Genomic DNA, 12,637 nt, shown 5'->3' with positions numbered 1-12,637 from the left:
TGCAGTAGCCATGTAATTTAGAAGAGCTATGTATTTGAAATTTTAAATCCTGGATGTGAATTTCAGCTTTGTCACTGATTGTTTCACTGTAAGCAAGACATTTAACTCTGTTCCAACCCACATGCCCCGATGTGTAAAATGAACTATAAAAGCTGCCCTGTCCTGCCCTATTCACTTTACAGGGATGTTATCAGGAGCTAATGAGAAAAATCCTTTGCAAACTGTATACAAAAGTATACTATTATTACACATAACAAGATATTGCTGTGCCTAACAAGGAGTATAGTCAACATATTTGTTGAATTAATGAAAAAATTAATTACTCATAAAACTAAGTAAGAAAAATTTACCATATGATTTTATTTCAACAAATATATTTCAATTTAATGTACTTTATGGCTCATGGTTGCAATATCCTTGAAATTCCATTGCATAGCCCTGAAGGTATTAATTATATTTACTCTAATATTTCTGTTTGCTATATTAACTCTTTTTCTTAGATACTAGTTCTTCTAGTGTATTTAGTGTCTCACATATACTGATGCTTGTTTTCTTCTTTTTAATATCCATTCAATTTTAATTATGTTACCTTTTATTATTTTACAATGTATTTCAAAAAATGCTGTTACAGATGCTTTAACTGCTCTATATGATCTGGAATAAAAGAACACTTAGAATTAGAACACACAAACATCAAGCTGTAATACCTACTTATCCTGAACAATTACTACCAAAGGGACATAGTTTTTAAATAAGCACATATGTGGCAATGCAAAATAAAATACAAATTTGTTAGAAGAGTAAACTTTGTTTTAGTGGCTATAGAAAGAAGGTGGTTTTATTTTCTTTTTTTCAACATATCTGGTTCCGGCAGCAAGTTATATTATGCATTTAGAGCAATAGGTGCCCTGCAAGTTTCTTATTTTTTTTCAGTTTGTGCATGCCACTTGAATCAGAAACAAGACACATGAAAAAAATGCCATCCTCAATAACCCCCAACAACTCTCCCTCCAGAAGGTCACAATGTTAGTGAACTCAAGACTCTCACTGGTGATGGTATTTTACAATGAAAACATAACAAAATCCTTTGGGATTATAAATCACGCTGCTATAAAGACACATGCACACGTATGTTTATTGCGGCACTATTCACAATAGCAAAGACTTGGAGTCAACCCAAATGTCCATCAGTGACAGACTGGATTAAGAAAATGTGGCACATATACACCATGAAATACTATGCAGCCATAAAAAAGGATGAGTTTGTGTCCTTTGTAGGGACATGGATGCAGCTGGAAACCATCATTCTCAGCAAACTATCGCAAGAACAGAAAACCAAACACCGCATGTTCTCACTCACAGGTGGGAACTGAACAATGAGATCACTTGGACTCGGGAAGGGGAACATCACACACCGGGGCCTATCATGGGGAGGGGGCAGCGGGGAGGGATTGCATTGGGAGTTATACCTGATGTAAATGACGAGTTGATGGGTGCTGATGAGTTGATGGGTGCAGCACGCCAACATGGCACAAGTATACATATGTAACAAACCTGCACGTTACGCACATGTACCCTAGAATTTAAAGTATAATAATAATTAAAAAAAAAAAAAAAAAAAGAAAATCCTTTGGGGTCCAATTTTAACATCACATTCTCCAAATAGTAAAATAGCAGCTCTATGTGGATGAAAAGGAATTTCGATGTCTTCCTATTTGTTTTTAGTCATATCATATTAACATGTATCTGGATTTAGTTAATTTCCAAAAAGAAAATTTTAGTTACAATATTTCATAAATTTAATAAAGCATTACATACATGTAATTAGCACTTATCTGCCAAAAAGTATTCTATGTAAATGTATTTATTTATCTTACCTTCACTGAAGTTCTTTTTTTCTGGCTAGACATGAAAAACCGGATTAAGTGATCAATGCTGGCTTTATTTCTTCATAAGCAATAATTTGGGTCTTTTTCATTCAATACAACTGCAGCATTTTCATAATAAATTCACAAAAGGCAATACAAAGAAACATCTACTGAATAGGCTTCTGCCAAGCAATTCATGGTTTAAAGTTAGGCTCTACACCAAAATGGCGTTATGGTATTATAGGCATTTGATTTTTGTTTTTGCAGTTTGTCAGTTCTTTACTACCATTATTTTTTTCTAGCAGGAGATAACGTATAATCACAATGTAAGGCCTAGAGACCATTTACAGTTGTTTGCAATATCATGGTCAGACTTAACTCTCAAGAGCTGATATAAACCAAAGTGAAAAGAAGTCAACTAGAACCACATTTATGTCGTCACATTCAAATAGTCTCCAAAAACACTTTGCTAACATACATGTTCCTTCTTCTTGACTGATTTTGTTAATTTTATTAAAATTATAATGAATAAGGCTGCAAAATTTTTGTGGAGTTGTTTTTTCTAGGGGACTACTATGTTCAAGTGAATGTTTTTAATTTGCAAAATGTCATTAGTAATGTCCTTTCTACAAACATGGTTGGCAAAATAAGAAGGCACAAAAGAGGGTAACAAGAAATGTTTTCAGCTTTCAGTGAAGAATACCAAAGCATGTATCTTTCATAGTAAAGTATGTATATTTCATAGAGTAAAATATTTGGTAATTCATGCACAACTGGAGCTACAAGGAAACTTCTCTTCAGGTAGGTCCTGAGGCTTGAGGAGAAAATGAGTGTTCCTAATGACAGGCTTCATGTAAAATAAAATGTAAAGCTGTACATACATTTTTAAAAATTATTATTACACTTCAAGTTCTAGGGCACATATGCACAACGTGCAGGTTTGTTACATACATATACATGTGCCATGTTGGTGTGCTGCACCCATTAACTCGTCATTTACATTAGGTATATCTCCTAATGCTATCCCTCCCCCCTCTCCCCTCCTCCCACCCCATGACAGGCCCCAGTTTGTGATGTTCCCCACCCTGTGTCCAAGTGTTCTCATTGTTCAGTTCCCACCTATGAGTGAGAACATGCGGTGTTTGGTTTTCTGTCCTTGCAATAGTTTGCTCAGAATGATGGTTTCTAGCTTCATCCATGTACCTACAAAGGACATGAATTCATCCTTTTTTATGGCTGCATAGTACTCCATGGTGTATATGTGCCACATTTTCTTAATCCAGTCTATCATTGGTAGACATTTGAGTTGATTCCAAGTCTTTGCTATTGTGAATAGTGCCACAGTAAACTTACGTGTGCATATGTCTTTGTAGCAGCATGATTTATAATCCTTTGGGTATATACCCAGTAATGGGATGACTGGGTCAAATGGTATTTCTAGTTCTAGATCCTTGAGGAATGGCCACACTGTCTTGCACAATGGTTGAACTAGTTTACAGTCCCACCAACAGTGTAAAAGTGTTCCTATTTCTCCACATCCTCTCCAGCACCTGTTGTTTCCTGACTTTTTAATGATTGCCATTCTAACTGGTGTGAGATGCTATCTCACTGTAGTTTTGATTTGCATTTCTCTGATGGCCAGTGATGATGAGCATTTTTTCATGTTTCTGTTGGCTGCAGAAATGTCTTCTTTTGAGAAGTGTCTGTTCATATCCTTTGCCCACTTTTTGATGGGGTTGTTTGATTTTTTTCTTGTAAATTTGTTTAAGTTCTTTATAGATTACTTTGGCCAGTATGGCCATTTTCACGACATTGATTCTTCCTATCCATGAGCATGGAATGTTCTTCCATTTGTTTGTGTCCTCTTTTACTTTCTTGAGCAGTGGTTTGTAGTTCTCCTTGAAGAGGTCCTTCACATCCCTTGTAAGTTGGATTCCTAGGTATTTTATTCTCTTTGAAGCAATTGTGAGTGGGAGTTCACTCATGATTTGGTTCTCTGTTTGTCTGTTATTGGTGTATAGGAATGCTTATGATTTTTGCATACTGATTTTGTGTCCTGAGACTTTGCTGAAGTTGCTTATCAGCCTAAGGAGATTTTGGGCTGAGACGATGGGGTTTTCTAAATATACAGTCATGTCATCTGCAAACAGGGACAATTTGACTTCCTCTTTTCCTAATTGAATACCCTTTATTTCTTTCTCCTGCCTGATTGCCCTGGCCAGAACTTCCAACACTATGCTGAATAGGAGTGGTGAGAGAGAGCATCCCTGTCTTGTGCCAGTTTTCAAAGGGAATGCTTCCAATTTTTGCCCATTCAGTGTGATATTGGCTGTGGGTCTGTCATAAATAGCTCTTATTATTTTGAGGTATGTCCCATCAGTACCTAGTTTACTGAGAGTTTTTAGCATGAAGGGCTGTTGAACTTTGTCGAAGGCCTTTTCTGCATCTATTGAGATAATCATGTGGTTTTTGTCTTTGGTTTTGTTTACATGATGGACTACATTTATTGATTTGCATATGTTGAACCAGTCTTGCATCCCAGGGATGAAGCCAACTTGATCTTGGTGGATAAGCTTTTTGATATGCTGCTGGATTCTGTTTTCCAGTATTTTATTGAGGATTTTTGCATCGATGTTCATCAGGGATATAATCTCCTGGTGCGCCATTTGCTAAAACCATTGGAAAAGCACAGTATTAGGGTGGGAGTGTCCCGATTCTCCAGGTACCATCTGTCATGGCTTCCCTTGGCTAGGAAAGGGAATTCCCCAACCCCTTGTGCTTCCCAGGTGAGGTGATGCGCCCCCCCTGCTTCGGCTCACACTCCGTGGGGTGCACCCACTGTCCGACAAGCCCCAGTGAGATGAACCTGGTACCTCAGTTGGAAATGCAGAAATCACTCGTCTTCTGCGTCACTCACACTGGGAGCTGTAGACTGGAGCTGTTCCTATTCGGCCATCTTGGAACCTCCTCCCATGTTTGGTTTTAAAGGTGGACCCATGGTTTATAAAATATGAAGCAATTAAATGAAAGAAAAAAAAAAAGAAAATACTTTCATAAACAAAGCAACTCCCTCCATAGCCTCTGTTCTTTTTACCACTCAGTGGGGTAAAATGTCCAATAAAATGTAAAATGCAGCATATGCGATCATGTAATCTAAAAGCTTTTCATGATAACTTATTGCAAATTGCACTTGACAGTTCACCACAACAATGGAAAACTGACCCCTGGTTGGTTCACACAGTCCTTGAGCCCCAAATTGAAGTCACCAATAAAACGATCTTGATAAAAAGTTTGCAACTGTGCTCAGCCAGCTAGTTCCACCCACTGGGTGTGAGCTGACCCAGGACACCACTTTGTCCTGTTCCTTTGTGGGACTCTCATCTTCAGACAGGTAGTCAGGTAGCTCTGTGTTCTGTTCTACCACAGGAAGGTCTTGGAATGCGACCAGCATCTCTTCTCCACTTTCACTTTTCACAACTTACTGATCTTTTGTAAACTTGGTTGATGCTTTCACCGATGCTAAAGCCTCAGCTTTCAAATCTGAATGGATTCGCACCACACCTTTGACAGCCATTTGAAAAGTAAAGCTAATAACACCTTTAATTTTTAACAAAGCCTCTTCACATAGATTTCTCAAAGACGTATCATCAAGGCCATCTGTATGCAAAACCACTGTTTTGGCACATTTGTTTCTAGTTCCCAGAAAACAACTGAGCTTCCCTTCGACATGAATTCATTTCATTGACACTATCACCATCTGCCTTATTGGAGGACTGATGTATGTCATAGATTTCAGAGGCCAGAAGTTTTGTTCCTCCTAGAGTTACAGTTTTCTGTATGACATTTTGTAGGCTCAACATCATACCCAGTTCTCCTTTCATCTTTTCTCTGTTTGCACGGCATTCTCCCAAGTATGGAAGAGCAAGCAAAGCCGAATGGATGACTGGAGGGTTGGGGTGGTCCATAAATAAAACAAGGCCAGGCAGATATCCCTGATCCTGGACGACGGCTCTTCTGTTTAATGGGTCTGCTGCTATATCCCATAACTAGTTAACTACCGATAGAGCATCAGACTCTTCCACTCATGGTGAAGGTGGAAGAATTCATCTTCTATGCCAAGCTCAAGAATAAAATCTTAAATTCGATCCAGAGCTTTAGGAGTCCAGAGCCTGCTGCACCATCAGGGCCACACCTACAGATGAGGTAGAAATGCAGAGGGCGCAAGCCCCTCAGTTCACAGCCACAGCCTCGGGGATCGCAAACAACCAGACTAACTCAGGGAGCTAAAGAGCAAGGTGCTCTTTGGTGGTGGGGAACGGAGATGCTTATTTTCACATGTTCAATGAGTCACTGCTGTTTGAGCACCATTTTTTTTTTTTTTTTTTTTTTTTTGATACAGAGTCTCACTCTATCATATAAGCTAGAGTGCAGTGGCGCGATCTCGGCTCACTGAAGCCTCCATCTCCCAGGGCCAGTTGATTCTCCTGCCTCTGCCTCTCGAGTAGCAGGGATTACAGGCGTGTGCCACCATGCTCCACTAATTTTTGTATTTTTAGTATAGACGGGGTTTCTCCGTGTTGGCCAGGCTGGTTTCAAACTCCTGACTTCAAATGATCCGCCTGCCTCGGCCTCCCAAAGTGCTGCGATTATAGGCGTGAGCTACTGTGCCCAGTCAAGCACCTTTGTTTTTGAGAATGCCAGTTCTATGGCTTTGCTACTCTATCCTGCCCAAGGTTATTGTGGAAGAATGGTGAGACACAGTATCTAGTGAGATGTATTGGTAGAGTCTCTTCTGTGAAGGTGAATTCCTCATTCTCCTGATCTTGGTAACTACCAAGGACACCGCTCTACCGTTGCATAGCCAGGACACACAGTGACTTTATTTGTACGTCCAGTGCGCACAGTGACCTCATAATGTGGGCACATATCGTTATTGACCCATTCTCAGAAAAAGCAGGGTCCAGAAAGAGGCAAGCACCCCAGCTGTGCCACCTAGTAGATAGTACCTGGTGATTGCCCCAAGGCTGCTTCCCTCCTGCTCTCTGTTAACTGTGAGAGAGAGGACTGGCAGATAGCTCAGCTTGCCCAGGAGACCTTTCCCTCATGGTGTATCACTTTGAATCTCTCTCTTTCCCATTTTTCAGAAATGCTTCAGTATTTCCCATCCTGTGATAATAATTCATTCTTGTTTTTGATTTGATGATATGAAGGAGACACTAATTGCAACATGAACAAAAGAAATTAGCTTAGAAAGATTCCCAAGCAACTGATTTGCTCATCACTCTGTCTCTATCAGTTCATCGACTTTTCATGAAAATAACACATAATTTGAATTTTGGTTGGAAATTCAAAATAGCACCAAAAGGTATCCACAGTAAAGTAAGTCTTCTTCTCAGCCCAGTTCCTGAATCCCACTCCCTGTAGATAAACACCATCGACCATTTCTTACACACTCTTCCAGAAATGTTCCATGTAAATATATGTCTATAGACATTATTAATACCTTCCTTTTAACTTAATCATATATCTTGAAGATCTGTCCATATCAGCACATGTAGATACACTAAATTATTTCTAATGATGATATAACAATTTATTATATGACCACATCAAAATTTGTTTAGTCAGTCTCCTGTTGATGGACATATGGCTGTTTCCTGGTTTTTGTTTTTCAGATCTCTCTGTGTAGAGGTGAAAATAAAATCAGAGGACAAATTGCTACATTTGCTAGCAGGCCTTGCAAGATTGGCATGTTTTAAATTTTAATAATATTGTCCAATTGCATTTCAAAGAGGGTGTACTAATTTTTACAGCACCTACATTGCATATGTACCTGTATCCTTACATCCTTAGCCACTATGAATTTCCATGTTTTATAACTATTGCCACTATGATAGGCAAAACATTGTTTCATGGGCTGAATTTGTATTTCTTAATTATGAATGAGATTGAGATTTTTTAATATGCATAAAAATATATTTTTCTTTCTGAACTCCTCTTTCATACATATCCTTTGCCTATTTTGTGAGGCCATTTATATTTTTCTTGTTGGCCTATACTAATGTTTTATACATATCTAGAGAGGACATAGTACATATAGAGTGCAGATGTGGTAAAAATTCATACAACCTCTCTGGAATGCAGTTGGAGTTGAAGATGCATGTGTACAAAGTACAGGGTTTTTTGATTTTGTTTTGTTTTTTGAGACCGAGTCTCGCCCTGTCACCTAGGCTAGAATGTAATGGTATGATCTTGGCTCACTGCAACCTCTGCATCCCGGGTTCAAGGGATTCTCCTGCCTCAGCCTCCCAAGTAGCTGCGAATACAGGTGCACGCCACCACACCAGCTAATTTTTTGTATTTTTGGTAGAGACGGGGTTTCACCATGTTGGCCAGGCTGGTCTTGAACTCTTGACCTCATGATCCACCTGCCTCAGCCTCCCAAAGTGCTAGGATTACAGGCATGAGCCGCTGCATCCGGCCCAGGTTTTTTTTAAAATTTTGCCTTTTGCCTTTAATTACTGTAGTTTTCCATGAAAGAAATTTAATATTTTATAGTAAAATGTATTCCTCTACCTCTATTGCTAATATCTGCTTAGATTTTTTTTCTTACTTAGGAAAATATTACCCACTCCAAGATTACTTTAAATTTTTTTCATGATGCCTTATAAAATTTTTTAGTTTTGCATTTTATCTTTAAAGCTTTGGTAGAAAATCAAAATAGCAAATCTAGAATGTACTCTAATGCAAGGAGGGAGACACAGCACTATTTTTTTTCTAAATGGCTGAAAACGTCTCAATGCCATCTATTAAATAATCCATCTTTCTTCACTGATTTAAAATGCCACCTTTATTGTATCCTGGATTCCCTGAAGTGTTTGGACCTACTTAAGATTCTATTCTGTTCCATTGATCTGCCTGCCTATGCAGATATTTTAGAAATGAATGCATTTATGTAGCTATAATTTAGCCTCTGTGGGTCTATTTCCAGGCTTCAGTTATTTGCATTCTACAGTATGTTTATTTGTCATTGTGTACCTCGGTTTTGACTTCCTCAAGGGTAAAGATTATGGATTCTCTTCCCTCTGTAATTCCCTAAAACATGAGTCTCTGCCAAGTTTGGCATTTTGAAAACTGAAATCAAGCCATGTCCTTAGGCAGAACCAGTGGTAGTCTGAGTGGTTTCAGTGACTGAAGCCCCTGCTCAAAATATTCAACCTCTAAATGTAATATATAAAACACTATGACAGCTTATTCCTTTCATTAAAGGGATGCTCCTTTAAACACTAATATTGTGCATGGTGCTGAGAATACGTTCACCATAATTTCTCCTTGGTCTAAGTTTTAGTAGAAAGGCAACATGAACTAACATTTAAGATCCATGAAATCTGTTAAGAATAGCACATATTCCATCTCATTTAATATCACAAATAGCCTACAAAATTGGTGTTATCAATCTCACTTTACAGAGAAGGAAACAGGCTTAGAAAAGTAAGTTAATTTGCCAACTTAGTTAGTGGCAAACCCTGGATTCAAACCAAAGCCTGTTTGATGCCAAATATCATGTTCTTCTTACTCTCCTATGCCGCCTCCCAGAGACAGAGATCCTCAAACAATTATGGAAAATAGTTTTCACTTCTCGTCCTAGCCCTGCAGTGCCTCCCTTGATCACTGAATGGAGAGTAATTTCTAGCTACAACCATGCTTAGCAGAAAACAGGACTATGATAAATGATTGACATCTGCCACAGAAGTAAAAGGCAGCAGTGGCCATACAGGACACTGTATTTGTCATTATTGTGCTACAACACAACGTAGGAGACCAAAGGAACATTTTCCCAACTTCACAGTTAAGTTTAGGAACAACCCTAAAAATCAGTTGATTGATAAAATTTCACTCCCTATATAAAGCCTAAGAAGCCAACGCTAAAAATAAATGTTGAGAAATATGGTAAATAAAAGAGAGATTTATATGTGGTATCCAAAGTATACCAGTCCTGCCAACTTGACATGCTAAATATTCAGCCTTTTTTTGTAATAATCAACTTGGCTCTAGTAGTCATAGGAAGGCACTACCTCAAACCAGTTTTCCGCAGGCAGAAGAGAGAGAAGAAACTCTATTCCATTCTAGAGCTATGTATCAAATCAAGTACCTGAACTTTCAATCAAGCTCTACCCAGATCGACCAGTTCTAAGAACCGGGCCCCTGGGTTTGTGTGATACTCAATAGTTCCGCATCTGGCCTCTCTAGAGTAGCCACTGAGTGGCCACCCAACTCCTATTCCTCCTTCCTCTCCCTTAGGGATCTGCAAATTTATCTAAGTTTTCTGCCCACTTCCCCAACTTCATATGGCGCAGGTAAGATTAGCCCCACTCCAGCCCCTCAGAGTCCACGTATAATCCCATGCCCTTTGTCAGTAACTGGATTAGCAATGGGACTAATTGCTATTTGCCATTAGCAATATGACTGGATTCAGAGTCCTGAATTGTGGTAGAGGTCTGCTCTAAGCTTAAAAAAAGTTCTGCCTTGCTCCTCTGGAACAGCACCAGGGAACAACCTTTACTTTTCATCTGGCCAGTCTTCTTTGCTGATATAAGATCCAGAACTGCTGCAGCACATTCCCACAAGCCATCATTCAGAGAAGGGCAGAGCCAAAAGGATCACAGGGAATTGAACCTGTAGCCATCATGGACTCAGCCATGATGCCCACAATAGCACTGAACTTGCAGTTACTGAAGCAGTAAACAAATTTAAATTGTAAGCTATTACTGGCCTCCAAATGTTTCCTAACTGACCTCACTCATACACCTCCACTATGAATCTCTGAGGCAGTCACTCTCTAAACTCTAGACAAGGACTGCCAAAGTATTTACCTACTTAAAGGACACTGTAGGAGTTAAGAGGATAGGCTCAAACCCTGCCCCTGCCACTTATTTTCTGTGTGATCTTGGCAAGTTATCTAAACTCTCCAAGCATGTTCCTTCACCTGTAAACTGGGGATAATCGTCACATCTAAAAGTTGTGAGGATCGAGGCAACTCATGCCTAGTGCTTAAAATCCAGCCTGGCATGTAAATACTGTCCTGATTATGTATACTTTTGTCAATATCTATGCCTGATTTTCCTCTCCCAACAGTGACCCAAATTCCACACTTCCTGTGTTTATTTGGATTTCACAATCTTCAATTCTGAATCTAATCCATGTGTCTGTCTACACTGCACCACAGTGATTCCAAGTTCGGACCCTTTTCAAATATAGCCATAGTCATTGACATTTTCCCATCTAGGAATCCCAGGGATGATATAGCTAATGTGAGCCTGAACCCTAATGAAATACAAGTCTAATGCTAATTGGTATCTTGTAGATTTTAATCCATTCCTCTTACCACAGCAGTACTTCTTAAGAGCCTGTTCCTGTGGGTTAATGTGTACAGAAAAATGAGATACTAATTACTATGGATATTTAGCTCTGTTTCTCTATGAACAATCATCCTACTACAGTAATCCTCCCTTCCCCTTTGGTCCCAGCTGTTTAATTCATTAGGTATTACTTTTTTTTTTTTTTCTCTATGAGCTGTTAGGCTGAATTTCAAAAAGAGACTGACCAGGAAAATTTTCAAATATATCTTTCAAATTTCTTTTCTCCTTGAAAATAAAGTTGAACAGTCCTCATACCACTAAACGTGGCAATTGAGTTGACGGGACAGCTCCTTTCAAAGCGCATACCTACAGCTATTTTCCACACCCTGGCATTGCTTGTCCGCTGCTTTCCAAGCAGGTTCACTGGGAACTGTGCCATGCTCAGCTATCATTTTCTGCTTATAAGAAGGAAGTGAGAGATCAGGGTCGTTAGAGTCTATAAACACTTAAATGCTCAGAAATGCAAAGCAATGAGCTATTTTGCAGGGCTGCCGGAGAAAAGGAGTGGAGAAAAGAGAAAAGAAATCATGTCTTGAAACTCCAATGAGTACCATTCTTACATGATGTCTAAACAGACAGGAATTCAAGTTGAGCATTTGAATGTTAAAAGAAAATAGACAATGCAATGATCTTCCCAGCAAAATAGCAGCCATACATGGGCTGCCTTGAATGGAAAAGGGAAGAAAAAAGGAGAAACAAAGATAAAATGAGACACAGAGAAAAGAGGCAGACAGATTGTCCAGGGAGGGTACAGTTAAGATTTTTGTAGTTCTACATGAAAAAAAAAAAAAAAATCTGTTTCATAAAAGGAATTCAAAAGAGAGAAATAAGAAAAAGTCAGGCTGAACTTCAGAATCCATGATATCCTGACCTATAATATTTCCTCATCTAATTCCAACAATTTCAGGTAGCCAATTCAATGCTATATAATTCTGAAAATGATTCATGGGACCAAAAAAGCAACTTTGGAGCATCTAAACTACCTGGTTCAAATTTGAGAACATTATTTTCATATTTTTCTTTATCTGCTCCACAGTTCCATGGCAAATTAATAGAAAGCCAATGAGATTTCTATGTGTGGGCTGTATTGTTCTTTTTTATGTGATATGTATAACCTTTCCCCATCTGCACAGATACAGAGAGGCCTATTTTGGTGTGCTTTTTTAATTTGCTGCTTGTCCATGAAATGGAATGCTCCTGAGAAACTAGAGCGGTAAAGAACTTAGAACAGGTGATAAAACCTCACTTTTGCGCTGTCGCTCAATGACATTGCACTGCTGAAGCCGCACAGCAGTTAATGGCCATGGAAATTATACTGGCCCACAAGCCCTTGGACAGGAAGAAAACTAA

General features: G+C 38.9%; 1 pseudogene; it reads right to left on the bottom strand.

Annotated features, from left to right (window-relative positions):
- Positions 1-362: 362 nt before the first annotated feature.
- LOC126954615 (armadillo repeat-containing protein 1-like) lies at positions 363-5,975 on the bottom strand (annotated as a pseudogene).
- Positions 5,976-12,637: the final 6,662 nt, after the last annotated feature.

Source organism: Macaca thibetana, chromosome 5 (assembly GCF_024542745.1).
Source record: "Macaca thibetana thibetana isolate TM-01 chromosome 5, ASM2454274v1, whole genome shotgun sequence".
Lineage (NCBI taxonomy): Eukaryota > Metazoa > Chordata > Mammalia > Primates > Cercopithecidae > Macaca > Macaca thibetana.
This window is presented reverse-complemented; position numbering and strand designations above follow the sequence as displayed.